The sequence below is a fragment of the Protomyctophum bolini genome, assembly GCF_963924005.1.
Source record: "Protomyctophum bolini genome assembly, chromosome: 6".
Taxonomy (NCBI): domain Eukaryota; kingdom Metazoa; phylum Chordata; class Actinopteri; order Myctophiformes; family Myctophidae; genus Protomyctophum; species Protomyctophum bolini.
In genome coordinates this window covers 28,678,250-28,692,692 of record NC_137867.1, presented here as the reverse complement: position 1 = coordinate 28,692,692, position 14,443 = coordinate 28,678,250, and the positions used below count along the sequence as shown (strand labels likewise).

Here is a 14,443-nt window from a genome sequence, read left to right as displayed (position 1 = left end):
AATGTTAGTTGAGCAACTGAATTCAATTCAGTGATTCCCTCCTTTTTCACAAAATTATATTAAGCCGTGAGGCGCTAATTTAGCCTGCGCTAGGCCTTAAACTTTAAGCAAACCTCAGAACAGATTGGTGAGCCATGCACTATAGCCTACATGTATGATTATTAATAAATAGGCTACTGCAGTGCTGTGGAAATTTTGTTAATTGTCTACCAGAGGCCTTTGGCCTTTAGACCAGAGGGGTAACAAAACATTCTGGCCCAGGGTGGGGGAAAACAGGGCACCAAAACAGAGTGGGCACAAGGAGAAATCGATGCACCAAAATGGAAATACTTTGAAGTTTGGCATTGCATATTACTGGAATGCAATTACATTCAGATGACCCCAGCATCAAAACATTTTCTGCCTGTCCAGTCTTCCCAAAACAATGGTGCACAGATCCCCCTAGTGCCCACACTTCTAGCTCTAGAATGTCTGATGTTACATACATTTCATGTATTCCACTAATCACAGCCCTAGATCCCTCATCCCTCATATCTACTCACCCAAAAAATAATTCCAAAGACTTGGAGTCAGATATACAGCTCCATCTGAATGAATTAGAATATTGTGTTAAAGTTAATTTACTTCCGTAAAATAATTCAAAAAGTCAATTAATTGTGCATAAAGAAGTATTTTAAACATTTTTTTTTAATTTAATCTTGATGATTATGGCGTACACCTCGTGAAAACTTTACGAGACCACTAAAAAAAATGTTTTTTTTTAAACGAGAAATGTCAACCATCTGAAAAGTATATTAATGTCAGTCAATACTTTGTCTGGGCTACTTTTTAACAAATTTAATCAATGGGGCGTGGCAAGGTGTGATCAGCCTGTGGCACTGTTAAGGTGTTATGGATGCCCTGGTTTGTTTGATAACAGCCGTAAATTAATTTGTATTGTTGAGTCTCATGTCTCACAGTACCTTCCTCTTGACAATGCAACCTAGATTCTCCGTGGGGTTCAGGTCAGGCCAGTTGGCTGGTCAGTTGAGCACAGTAATACCATGGTTTAATGGAGAAGCTCATTGAGAGATGTCAAAGTGAGAAGAGGAGCAGATGTCTCCAGACTCCAGTGACCATCACTTTGTAACAGCAGACATCAAACACTCAAAGGGTCCCCAAGATTGGATGTCAGCATGTTGAAATACCATCAATAAAGAAGAAATTCACAATACAACTCCGGAACAGATACCAAGCTCTCTCCAGTAATATGAGCGATGATGATGTAGGCGAGACTGGCATCAACAAGCATTGGGAAAATATTGTTGAAACTTACAAAACTATTGGACACAGGAAAAAGAAAAATAATGGATCAGTAGTGAATCATGGAAGGCTATTGGAAGAGAGAAGGAACTTGAAATCCAGAATAAATAACACCAAATCATCCAGGATCAAGCAAGAACTGCAAGTCTTTTACTTATTTACTGCCTTAGGCCAGCACCTCACCAACACTGGTGTGCACCATTTCCTGTTTTGTCTACCTATGTACATCTGTCTGCCATGGAGAGTGGAAGAAGTACTGAGAGACCCTGGGCTATCGACGTCCAAAATTCAGAAACGGTAAACCAGGGTTCCAAAAGGGGCTAACTATACACCAACATCTGGGTGGAAGGGAAGATGCCATCGGACTGGACAAAAGGAGTGATCGTTAAGGTTTCCGAAGAAAGGCACACTATCGACTGTAACAACTGGAGGGGCATCACACTTCTTTCTGTTCTACAAAATCATTATACACCGTATTACACCAGCAGTTGACAAAGTACTTTTAGGAGAGGAAAGGGATGCGTCGACCAGATATTCACTCTCAGGAACATCATTGAGCAGTGCAGTGAATGGCAACGACAGCTGTACATAAACTTCATTGACTTTCAGAAGGCTTTTGACAGCATCCATCGCGATAGTCTCTGGAAGATCATGAGAAGCTATGGAATCCCCTTCCACATAGTTAAAATCATCCAACAGTTCTATACTACTGGCTTTTCTTGCACTGTGGGAACAAGCACCACCAGTTTTGATGTTCATCATGAAATTATGTATCATCAAAAAAAATCTCTGGATCTACTAAAGCTGCGTACTCTCAACACTACTACACGGTGCAGAATGCTGGAAAACAACTGAAAACGATATCCATAAACTATCCACTTTCCACATGCCTGCAAAAAATCCTACGTATATTCTGGCCCAAGACCATCTCAAACAATAACCTCCTCAACATCACCCAACAAGACAACATGCACAGTATAATCAATAAAGGCAGGTGGACCTGAATTGGCCATGTGCTCAGAATGGACATCAACGCAATCCCAAGAGTCGCATTACTGACCCTAGAAGGAAAGGGAAAGAAAGGCAGGCCTAAAATGACATGGCGTAGGACGATCGAGAAGGAGCTCCAGCAACAACATCAGAGCTGGGGAACCATAGAGAAGATGGTCAAAGACGGATGCAAGTGGAGGAACTTTGTTGCTGCCCTATGCGCCAGCCGGCGAAATGGGGATCCGATAAGTATGTAATACCATGGTCAGTGCACCAATTACTAGTAGTTTTGGCTCTGTGGGCAGGTGCCAAATGCTGCCTGAAAAGGAAGATCAGCATCAACATAAAGCTTGTCAATGTACGGAGGCACACAGTGTTGTAAAATATCATAATAGATGATTGTGTTGAGACTCTGGACTTGACAAAACAGTGATGATTTTGGCCATATTACCTGCTGGTGATCCACTGACAGTGAAAACGTAACAATGGTTTCAACACGGCCTCAGTATGTTGACAAGCTTCATGGAGATGCTAATTTTCCTTTCCAGCTCTATTTGGCACCTGCCCACAGTGCCAAAACTACTAGTAACTGGTGTACTGACCATGGTATTACTGTGCTTAACTGACCAGCAAACTGGCCTGACCTGAACCCCACAGAGAATCTAGGTTGTATTGTCAAGAGGACAGAGACTCAACAATACAAATGCATTTACGGCTGTTATCAAAGCAAACCTGGGGCCTGTTGCACGAAACTTGGATTAACTAATCCAGGATTTAGGCCTAAACCAGGCTTTTTCAATCCTGGTCTTTACAGCCTGGTTTATTCCGTTCCACTAAAGCCAAGCGAGGCTCAGAATTGGCGGATTTGGCGAGCCGGGATCAGCAAGCCTGGCTGAAAAGATAGCCTGACTTTTTGTCTCTAGACCCATTCTGTACAACACAGATTTACTGATCCTTCTTCTTCATGCGGTATTATGGCAGTTTGCATCCTTAATAGTTGCATTACTGCCCCCTTTTGTATATCTCAGTATCTTTACTAATCTATTCAAGACTTACTGATACAAGGACTATACTGCTGCTGTAATTAAAGAGAGAACATACTCTCAATAGTGGATAGACTGAATGATTAACTACCCCAAAAATATAGTTTACATTTACCACTACTATTAACTTAAAACAGAATTATTAATATTGTAAGCATAATGATATTGTCGCATTGTGATATTTGGCCATAACTCCCTCCTCTGAGGGAGCTACATTTGGGGAAGGGGGTTGTTGTCCAGACAGACAAAAGAAAATGAAAAGTGGTGAAGTGGTCCTTTAAATAACTCAGAAACTACAAAACATTTCAAAGTAAAAGGTTCCAGCATCTGTCTCCACAGTAAACTGAATTTTACAAAGTGTGAATGGAATTTCTAGGTGAAAGTGATTTTTTGACATACCACTATCTGCCTATAAATGTCTCAAATTTGAAAGCACTATATTTCTAAAACTATGAAACATTTCAAAGATTCCTTTTCAGGCAAACATGTCCACCGTAAGATGAACCTAAATAGGTTTGAATGGGGTTTCTAGGTGTAAGTTTGTAGGACTAGTAGCATGCCAAAGTTTGTTCTATTGCCATTGAAATGCATTGGACGTTTAATGAACAGTAAAGACATCAGGATTAGGTTCAACCTGGCTGTTGGCCTGGTCCGGAGCAGGCTAAATCCAAAGCATTAGTTTCTTGGTAACTAATGTAGCATCACTTTCATGAAACCGAATCAAGCCTCAACATATCCAGGTTAACTGGTTAAATTAATCTGGCAAGATTAACCAGCTTTCATGAAACCGGTTAATCGCTGATCCAGGATATATTAAACCAGGATATGTGTTAAATCCCGGCTTAATCTCTAATCCAAGTTTCGTGAAACAGGCCCCTGGGCTTCCATAACACCTCAGTAGTGACCAGTAAGACGCGCAAACGCGGGAAGCGAACGCAGCTGAGACCCTGCAGATCATGTCTGTCTGTCTGTCTGTCTGTGTGTCTGTCCCGCTGTTACTGTATATGTGGACCTGGCCCCTTTTGTGCCCATATATGGAGCTGAGTGGACCTGGCCCCTTTTGTGCCCATATATGGAGCTGAGTGATTGCTGATGCAACACACTCCATATTTGGATAGCGGGACAGACACACAGACAGACAGACAGACACACAGACAGACATGATCTGCTAGGTCTCATAGTAAGTGCTCATTGCATTCGCAACAAAGGCTGATCACCTCCATGCCACGCCCCATTGATGAAATAATTTGTTCAAAAGTAGCCCAGACCAAGTATTGACTGCATACATTATACTTTTCAGATGGTCGACATTTCTCGTTTAAAAAAATCATTTTTCTCGTAAAATATTCTAATTTGTTGAGATAGGATTTTTCAATTTTCATGAGCCGTACGCCATAATCATCAAGATTAAAACAAAAGTCACTTTATGCACAATGAATTGAGAATAATATGAAAGTTTCACTTTTTGAATTATATTACGGAAGAAAATGAACTTTTACACAATATTCTAATTCATTGAGATGGAGCTGTAGTCCTCTAGTTTCATGTGTGTTTAGTCAAATATCTCCACTTTTCCACAGGCTTCACACAGACAACATTCTCTGGGCGAGGGGCCCGGAATGACGGATGGACCGAATTTACCCAAACTTTCTGTGATCATTTGTGCTCCCCTGGACAATTTGTGATGATGTTTGTGCTTCCCAATGGAAGTTTTGTTCAATTCAGTCCATCGGTTATTTCGGGCCCCTCGCCCGGAGAGAATGCCGTCCGTGTGAAGCCCGTGGAAAAGTGGAGATCATTGACCTGTTTTCTGACAGAACTTTCACATGGATATGAAACTAGAGGACAATATCTGACTCCAAGTCTTAGGAATTATTTATTCGGTGAGTACACAGAGCACAGACCAGATTTATGCCGCGCATCCACCGCTGCTAACTGCGAGTGGAGTGCACCGATCTATGGCTGTGTATTTGGGAATAGATTAAATGTATGTACGATCAAAGACATTCTAGGGCTACAACCCTTACTGTATTGTAGGCTATTCATTCACGTTTTTTGATTATTTACACATATTTTGTAATTATGTTGGATTCATCATGTTCATGTTATGTGTATTTTTGGAACCCACTCGGACGGACACTTTGAGACCCACTGGTGTAGCAGAGTGTTTCCAGTGAGCCAACATGCACAATAGCATCACCCTTGTAAATTGTAAACCTATGTAAATTGTCTTGTTCTTTGTGTTATGTCAAATGTGTGTGTATGTGTTCTGCATACTTGGCTGCTGTGTCGCAAGACAAATCTCAGTGTGAACTGACAATAAAGTACTATATCATATCATATCTTTGCTGTTTGACCAGAATGGAACAGAGCCTTCATTAGTATATTCAGTAACACCTGTGAAGGAAGTAGGGAAAAGGGGCCCAAGTTCCAAAATGGCGTGTATGCATTTAGAGCCCATTGAAATGGAATTAGAAAAATCTGGCCTGACTTGATTACATGACTTAAGTCTCAAGAGATGAGTAGTTGCCCATTCTTGCCTCTACAGATCAGGAACCTGAACACCATGTTCACCCGTCTGAAGCGCATGGTGCCGCTGATGCGTCCTGACCGTAAACCCAGTAAAGTGGACACACTTAAGGCTGCCACTGAATACATTCGTCTACTCATTGCTGTCTTGCGGGATACTGACAATGTAAGCAATACATTTTGCAGTGTTTGTCTCTAAGTCTAAAATAACAATCACTTTACAGTAGTTGCTGAATTTCCAAAAGGTTTTGATACTTTGATTAAAAATAACAATTATTGTCTCATCAGGATTATGGCAACACAACTGACTTTCTGAAGAACTCGGTCAGCTATGGCAACACAGATGACACGTGGAGGGTAGATGACGTAAGTTTTGTTTTGTGTGTACGGCTAATCTTTCAAACCAGTGACCACTGGACCAAATGTCAGATCAACAACGTTCCCTACTTCCCATGTGACTCCTGAGATTGATATAATTTTTAACAGTAGTTTTTAACATAATAATGGCAAGCAATGATCACAGCTGCTCCGTATTCCAATGGGTAGCCAGCCAAAGGTGCTCTACTCTGTAGATACAGTAGAGTCTACTGTATCTACAGGCCAAGTTTACTTAACTAAAACATACATTTGAATGATTTGTCCAGAGGAAGGTTTAAAGTACATTGTATCTTGATACTAAACTTTATTATTAATCATTATTATTATTATTGTTTCCTTCACAGTTTTTGGATGACATCCCAGGGGTCGACATGGTTGACAATTTCACCATGACAATGCCTCCAGGCTTTGGGAAAGAGGAGCCAGATGTGAATGCATTGGAGCTGCAACAGTGTGTGATGCCGCCCACTTACCAGTTTATCATCCAAGTAACCCCTGAGCAGAGCATGCAACTTTGTTAGTGGAGTACAGAGGTAATCGTAACTAGCATTGATCACCTCATAGAGATTGTAAAGCAAAAATACAAACCCTTTAGTGCAGAAAGGGAAGCCAAGTTTCCAATGTGAAAAAAAAAGAAGAAAATGCAGGCCTCAAATCTCAATTTACAGGCTACTTATTGGCCATCAGCACAGGGTGTTTTACAAGGGTTTGCAGTGAAAATGTATGCTGGGACCCCACAGACAGTGTTTCCATTATGCTTAGCCAATGAGTGCATTTGTAATTTCGTAATTCAAAGTGAAGGTGTTTCAAAATTACCTCAGATGCCGTCATGCATACAGTACTAGCATATTGTCACAAACGGCAGTGATTAGTTGTGACTGTTTTGATCATAAACGGCTGTTTACCAAATTGTTGGTATGCCAACATATTTAAGCCAAACAGTCCTTGTGAAGGCAGATGAAGACTGTACAAATTTTATTTTGATACTTATGACCCTTTGTTTTAATACGTAACTGAAAACAGCCTCACTTCATTGATTATAAAAAATGTTACAGCTTAAATCGAATCACCTACACTGAACCGGAGTGAGCCTGAATGGTTACTGAGCCTTGGATACTTCTAATAGAACATCTGACAGGTTAGCCTTCATACCAGAGCAGTGCATTATAGACTGATTTGCTTCATCCGCAGTAACCTGTTTATAACACTGATCTAGAGGTCTGTCACATAGTTGGAGACATATCAGTGGTTATTCATTCTAAAAATATATATATTCTTGGGAACCTTTGAAACACCTATCACCTCTTTCAGTCTGGTCAAATAAATCAAAGCACATCGCATGCCTTTTAAGATGTGCTAAATATAGTTTCGAATTCCATTCATTTGTTGGGGCGTGCGACTTGAGGAAAGCAAGTGTTTCAAAAAGATCACATTTTATTTTGGCTTTACAGTTTTAAATATTTAGTTTTTATTTTCATTTTACAAAGTGTATTAGCAGCCCCTAATTCTTTTTTTTGCAGAATTTCTGTTTAAAACAAGTTGGTGTCAGCTGCCTGAGAAATGCTGTATTTTTATTTGTATTTGTTTTATTTATTTTATTTATGAGAACATGGACATGAAGGAGGCAGACTTGGAGTCTTGGACAACCAATATCAGTCAAACAGTCAGCCTCTTGGTCACCTTTCCTCACCTTTATCACCTTTACTGTCCAATGTAAAAGAAAAAATGTGTATGTGGCCAAACGTCTTTATAAGTTTTGAAGAACAATAATGTTCTGAACAGTTATTTTGAAGATGGTTGTTTTGACTGAAACATTAATAACATCATTAAACATTGTCTGCAAGTGTACCAGGAGTGTTGCGGTGAATCTTTATCAATTGTACCATCTCGGTAGCAAAAAGCATATCGGCTCATAAATATTGATTGGTTCATATAATCTTAACGTTTGTAGGCCTATACTTGTAGTGTTCATATAATCTTAACTTTGTATGCCTACTTGTAGTGTTCATAATTCACACGGATATATAGCTACCATTTAATATTATAATAAATGGTAATAATAATATGACATAAAATAAGGACTCAGGGTTGGGAGTGGGACCAAATGGTAATCTATCTTTATTAACTTACTTTCTCCGTCTGCACATGTCCCTATAAAACAGCAGATGGCGCCAACGTAATGCAATTCATAACGCCAGTAGCCTAATGTTAGTATCAGTCTATGGTTATACGTAACGTATGTATTGCCTAAAACTATACAAATAAATATAGATCATTCTCAATCTGTAAACCTTCGCTGGGAAACGGGCTAATAAGGCTATATTCTGTGTAAAGCATTTAATCGCATACACCCAGCAGCATATGTTGATGTTATTGTTTGTTGGAGTGTGTAAAGGGGAAACTGATGGGGTTGGAGCGTTTGGGGGCGTTGTAAGTAGCGCAGGTGGCGGTTACCACGGTCTAAACGACGGCAGGCGTGGCAGTGGGTTGGTCCATAGGCTACTCCAGACCAGACCCACTCAGTGATGAAAAACATCAAAGAGATATAGACTTGGTATCATCCGAGCCAGGCCGTCAATATTGTTCCTGTAAAAGCGTATTCCCGGAGTCAAACGTGAATATTTTCTAATCTAAGCCATTGATTGGTTTGATCATCAGCCGAGTCGGAGCCGACCCTGTGTCTCGGTGTCGGAAAAGGACAGTGGGTGTGACGCGCACCCACAAAGGACAAGACAACGAGAATGCGTTTATTGCGCTGAGGTATGATACTTATTATCTATAATTGTACCTAAATTAAGATGTAGCGGCATCAATATACATAGGCTCTCTTTGGTCATTGCCTACGCGTGCACGATAGCCTACGTCTTGTGCGCATATTGTCATGATGCTATAACAAGATTGATTGATTGATGCACTATAGCCTATTATAGATAGACTCCCTTTCGAAACCTTATAGACATATTTAGCCTACAGTCATTTATTTAATTTATATAAATTATAGTCTGACTGCGATAGAATAGGCCTACTGAGCGTTCGATCTATCCCTCATATGGCCTGCATTTTATTGGACATGTTGGTAGTTGTTGGTTACATTTTATGTCTTGAATCTGCAGAGGAAGGCCCATAATAACCATAATGGTCGTTCTCACACGACATGCCCAATATTGCGCTGTTTATGTAGGCCTGCCGATTGAGCTGACGAGCTTATGACGGAACAGTAACAGTAGCCATGCAATGCTTTCTCTATGGTGCTGGCGAATAAGTTGAATGTATACTGCCTTGCCTTGGTTAGCCTACTACAGTATAGCGGCGACATTGCAGGCCTATCTTTTTAAAGCATCTTCGCTGTATCAAACGATGTCACGACTTGGGGCTTATAGCCTAAGCATGGAGGCATAATATGTTGCGCTAACTTTAACCGTAGCCTATAGTCTATGTACAGTATGTATGCTGATAGGCTACTCTCGGTTGAAACGAGTCGGGCATCATTCTAGACTCGAAGGCTCGACAGCTTTGTCCATGGGTTGGGTGGCCATTAGCAGATCAACCGCTGGGTGCTGATGTTGTTGCTATGACACCATGCCAACCTCGGCCAGATGATGGAGTGGCTCCAGAAAGTAGGATCAGAGGCACAGGCTGTTCCTCTGATCAGCCTGTGAAGTGATAAAGGTGAAAACGAATCTAGAAATGATGAATAACATTGAGCTGCAGTTTCAAGAATATGGACTTATAGGCTATATTGCAAGGGGGGGGGGGGGTATGGACTGTAGCGTAGCTTTGACACATTTAATTGGCCTACATCGCCCATTGATCCTCAACAATATAGTCTTTAAAATGTTAAAGACTAACATGAAGCAGCTTCAATGAATTTGAAATGAACACAAATCGACAAGACCGATCTAGTGCAGCTATAGTGATTAATTAAAAAAAATCTAATTGAAAGGCTTGTTTAAAAAATATATATAATGAATCAATTCTAATTCATGACTACTTTATTTTTATTATTTGTTTGTAATCGACTAAAGATTATAGTTCCCCCTTCCCTTTGGGATGTTTGGCCATCCCTAGACCAGGGGTTCCCAAACTGTGGTGCGTGCACCCCTTCTGGTGCATGACATGAAAAGGGTAATGGCGGTTGTATGGTGTTATTTTACACAAACGGCATAGTCCAGTAAAACACTGTTGTAAGGAGATGTATAGAACAGCTGCAGGAGTATACAGCAGCTGCATGTCTCAGTGCAGTGACATTCTGTGATTATTTGCCATAATCATAATCATATCATATATCATATATTAAAAAATGTATCATTTTCTTCCAAATACGAGACTGAGCGCTGGGGGGGGGGGGGGGGGGTTCAGCTAGGTCAGAGGGTAACAGGGGGTGCACGGCCAAAAATGTTTGGGTATAATACAGCTGCTCTAGACAGAGAATATCCATAGAGCATAATAATGAATTGCATTTTTATGGCGCTTTTCTATGCACTACGTGCCTACTCAAAGCGCTTACAATGGTTCATTCATTCATACATTGGGAGGTGAAGCGGCGAACAGTCGACGCCAGCGTCCTCACTTCCCATCCCCAATCCAACCCTTGCATAATCCAGCTAATGCATGGGAAATTCTGGGTAATGGATTTGATGGTGTGTAATGTGAAATAAATTAGTGCTGAGAGCTGTATCAAAACATGGCTCACTGCATTTGTATATCAGACTAACACAGGCCTATATGAATAACACTGTTGCCCCACATGGCACATGGACTTTGTTGTGCTCATCCCATCCTAACTCCTGGTTCTCCCTAACCGAGCCTGAAGAGTTGCATGCTTGCTCTAGTGTTCCAGAGTCTATTAGGAATTAGTCTGGATTAATGAAGTGGTATGTTGGCTTAATGAGGCTATGCTGATACTAGTTTTCAGCTTTGAATATACATTTTCAGGCTGCAGCTTTAAACAAATTCTTCAACAGAACACATGGAAGTCAAGTGAGATAAATATTTGTTTATTGAATTGTTGTCACTGGGTCACAGTGTCATCCAACTCAAACTTCATAAGCCCCTACACAGCCTGTTCAAGGTGAGAAAGTAGTAACGTTATTCCGCCTCATTGTTCTGTAGACTATTAGAAGGCATAGACGTAATTGGGGGGAGGGGGCATTGTTCTATATATATCTATTATATATTCATATGAGTTGGGATGAATACAAAGAACAGACTGCTGCTATATTGTGATGATGAAGACTGAGTAAATTTCTTAGCATTTGAAATGAGTGGTGAAACTTTCTGCATTAGATGTAACTATCAATGCTGACTTGTTATAAAGTGCTTGCATGATTAGTTAGCAGTGGTTGACTACCCATTGTGGCATTAACTAATGGAGTCAAGAAAAATCAATGCAGAACTACTTTTGTAATTATATTCCGGTCTGTCTGGCTGGTTGAACCGTCTGCCCTCAAACACAGAGAGAGGGAGAGCCCTGCTGACTGACTGTTCACTGGAAGTGGGTACATTTACAACGATCAATATATCCATACACAAGTAGAGATGCAGAGATAATGTGCTCTCAGAAATGCCACTCATGCACTCACCCATTTCCTTCCTCGCTCATCTCCAACATCAAATATGACTGTATCTTCAGAGATATCAATTAATATGATTCTAAGGATAGCAAAAGGCACAAGGATGACGTTTTTTTCTTGGTGATGCCAAGAATTGGTGAATCCAATTAACTAGGCCTACCTGATAGATTAGAAAACGACACCATCAAATCTATAGGGTTAATTGAACTCAGAGCGATTGTACATTTTTACACTCAAGCTTTAGAAAGCATGCAGATTGCAGATTGAGTTTTTTACCCAGCTGTTGGAAGTGGAAAAGTATAGACGTGGTCTTCCTGGTGCCCTTGGGAGACACCGAGGATAGGGTGCAAATTCCCTTGATTCTCTATTGTGGGTTCCATATTTATTGTAAAAAATATATAAAAAGTTGCACTTACAGTGAGATGTCTATATAATGATGCAAACAATTATTTAATGATGTTTAAAAAAAGAAAACGTGTATAGGTGGAGGAGGTGATTGGGGGAGAAGGAGGAGGGGCAGGATGCCAGTCCTTGAGTCATTATGGCGCTCTCTGGAGAGAGACTGTCTGCTGCATCTCAGCAGCTGGGGCTCCTTTCTGTCACGCACGCACGCACGCTCGCACGCTCGCTCTCAGATTGCTGGTGGACAAACAAATATGCACACATGTAAAGTATGTGTCTCTCACACTTGCACTCACTCGCACACTTAAACATGCTAACTCACAAATACATACTGTAACTCACTTCACTCAAATAGTTAAGCACATACACAAATACATGTACTGTATGCGATCACATGAATATGCTAACTTACTTGTGAATATATCCATATTCATATATCGCTCAAATTGTTGTAACACGACAATGGTAACAACTGAGGAGGTACTTAAAAAACTGAGTGCCCTCCAACCCCACAAAGCCACTGGCCATGACAATATACCCTCCAAATTTCTCAGAGACTCAGCCATTAACATAGCTCCAGTCATCACCCACATAGTAAACCTCTCCATCAAACAGGGACAGGTCCCCCAAGATTTTAAACTGGCCAAAGTAACCCCCCTGTACAAAAAAGGGAGTAAATTAGAAACCGGCAACTACCGCCCTATTTCTATTCTAAGCTCCATCTCGAAAGTGATGGAAAAAATAGTCTATGAACAGGTTGAAAAGTATCTTGCCACTAATAAATTGCTGTACGAGTTCCAATCTGGTTTCAGAACATCCCACTCCACTGACACATGCCTCCTCTATTTGAGCGACCACATCAAACACGAAGTGGATGCTGGAAAATACTGCGGCATGGTCATGCTGGACCTCCAAAAGGCTTTTGAACCACTCCATACTGGTTAACAAGCTTAAAGCTATTGGTTTTGATAGCACATCAGTGAGCTGGATGCAATCCTACCTGGAGGGGAGAGAACAGATGGTGGCGGTGAACGGAACACTGTCCCCCCCCTCCCAGTGAGCTGTGGCGTCCCACAAGGAAGCATACTAGGGACTTTACTGTTCCTAATATATGTTAACGACATGACATCAGCTTGTGACTGCAACTTGTTCCTGTTCGCAGACGACTCAGCACTGCTGGTCTCGGACAGGAACAAACTGCAGGTTGAAAAGACCCTCAGCTCTGAACTCGGTAGAATCTGCACCTGGCTCGCTGATAACAAACTATCCTTACACCTGGGAAAAACTGAATCCATTCTCTTCGGATCAAATAGTAATCTCAGCAAGGCAGATGGCTTCTTGGTTAGAGTGGGTGACAACTTTATCACACGAAAAGATGAAATTACCTACCTAGGTTCCATCCTGGAGGCCAATCTTTCCGGTGATAAAATGGCCACCAACGTAATCAAAAAAGTCAATCAAAGAACAAGATTCCTTTACAGGATCTCCTCACTGGTCAACAAAAACACATTGAAGACCTTAACAGGAGCCCTCGTACAAGGTTTCTTTGACTATGCATCCACCTCTTGGTACCACAGCACCTCAAAGGCCCTTAAAACAAGGCTCCAGACCTCCCAAAACAAACTGGTCAGGCTCCTACTTGGCCTCACCCCCCGAACCCACCTCACCCCTGCCCACTATGATAGACTAGGATGGCTTAGGGTCGACGACAGAGTACAGCATCTTGCAATGGGTCTGGTCCACAAGATTCGATACACCACTAAGATACCCATGTACCTGTCTAAATACTTCCTTAATGTAAACGAAGTCCACACCCACAACACCAGAGGTAGTGCAACAAACCATGTACAACCCAGATTCGGCACAAACAAGGGACTCAATTATTTTCGCTCCTATGCCACCAAAATGTGGAACGCCCTACCAACAGTCATTAAGACATGTGAATCCCTTGACTCCTTCAAAACCGCTCTCAAAGGGCACCTACGGACGGCTGCAATTCGAAACTGGCCTCTGTAAAATCTGAATCCTCCCCCCCCCCCCCTTTTCCCCCTCTCTGTATATGTATCTTTTCCCTTTTTGCTTATATATGATGAATTCCTGTTCTGTTCTTTAACTACATAGAAGTGTCTATTTGTATGTCTCTATATGTTTTGATGAATTGAACAATGTGGACCCTGTTTTAAACAAGTGTAATGCTTAATTGGGTCGTCCACTCACAGTTAACAG

General features: G+C 41.2%; 1 protein-coding gene across 10 annotated transcripts in view; it reads left to right on the top strand.

The window, feature by feature from the left end:
* The first annotated feature begins 8,775 nt into the window (after positions 1-8,775).
* Positions 8,776-14,443, top strand: part of add2 (adducin 2 (beta)) — a 19,583-nt gene continuing 13,915 nt past the window's right edge. For 9 of the 10 annotated variants that reach the window (XR_013964231.1, XM_080766017.1, XM_080766016.1 and 6 more), the window contains exon 1: positions 8,776-9,002. The gene's annotated coding sequence lies outside the window, so the exon portion shown is untranslated. Of the gene's footprint in view, positions 9,003-9,796; positions 9,912-14,443 lie in introns of those variants that run through there. The other variant, XM_080766014.1, reaches the window with a different exon arrangement.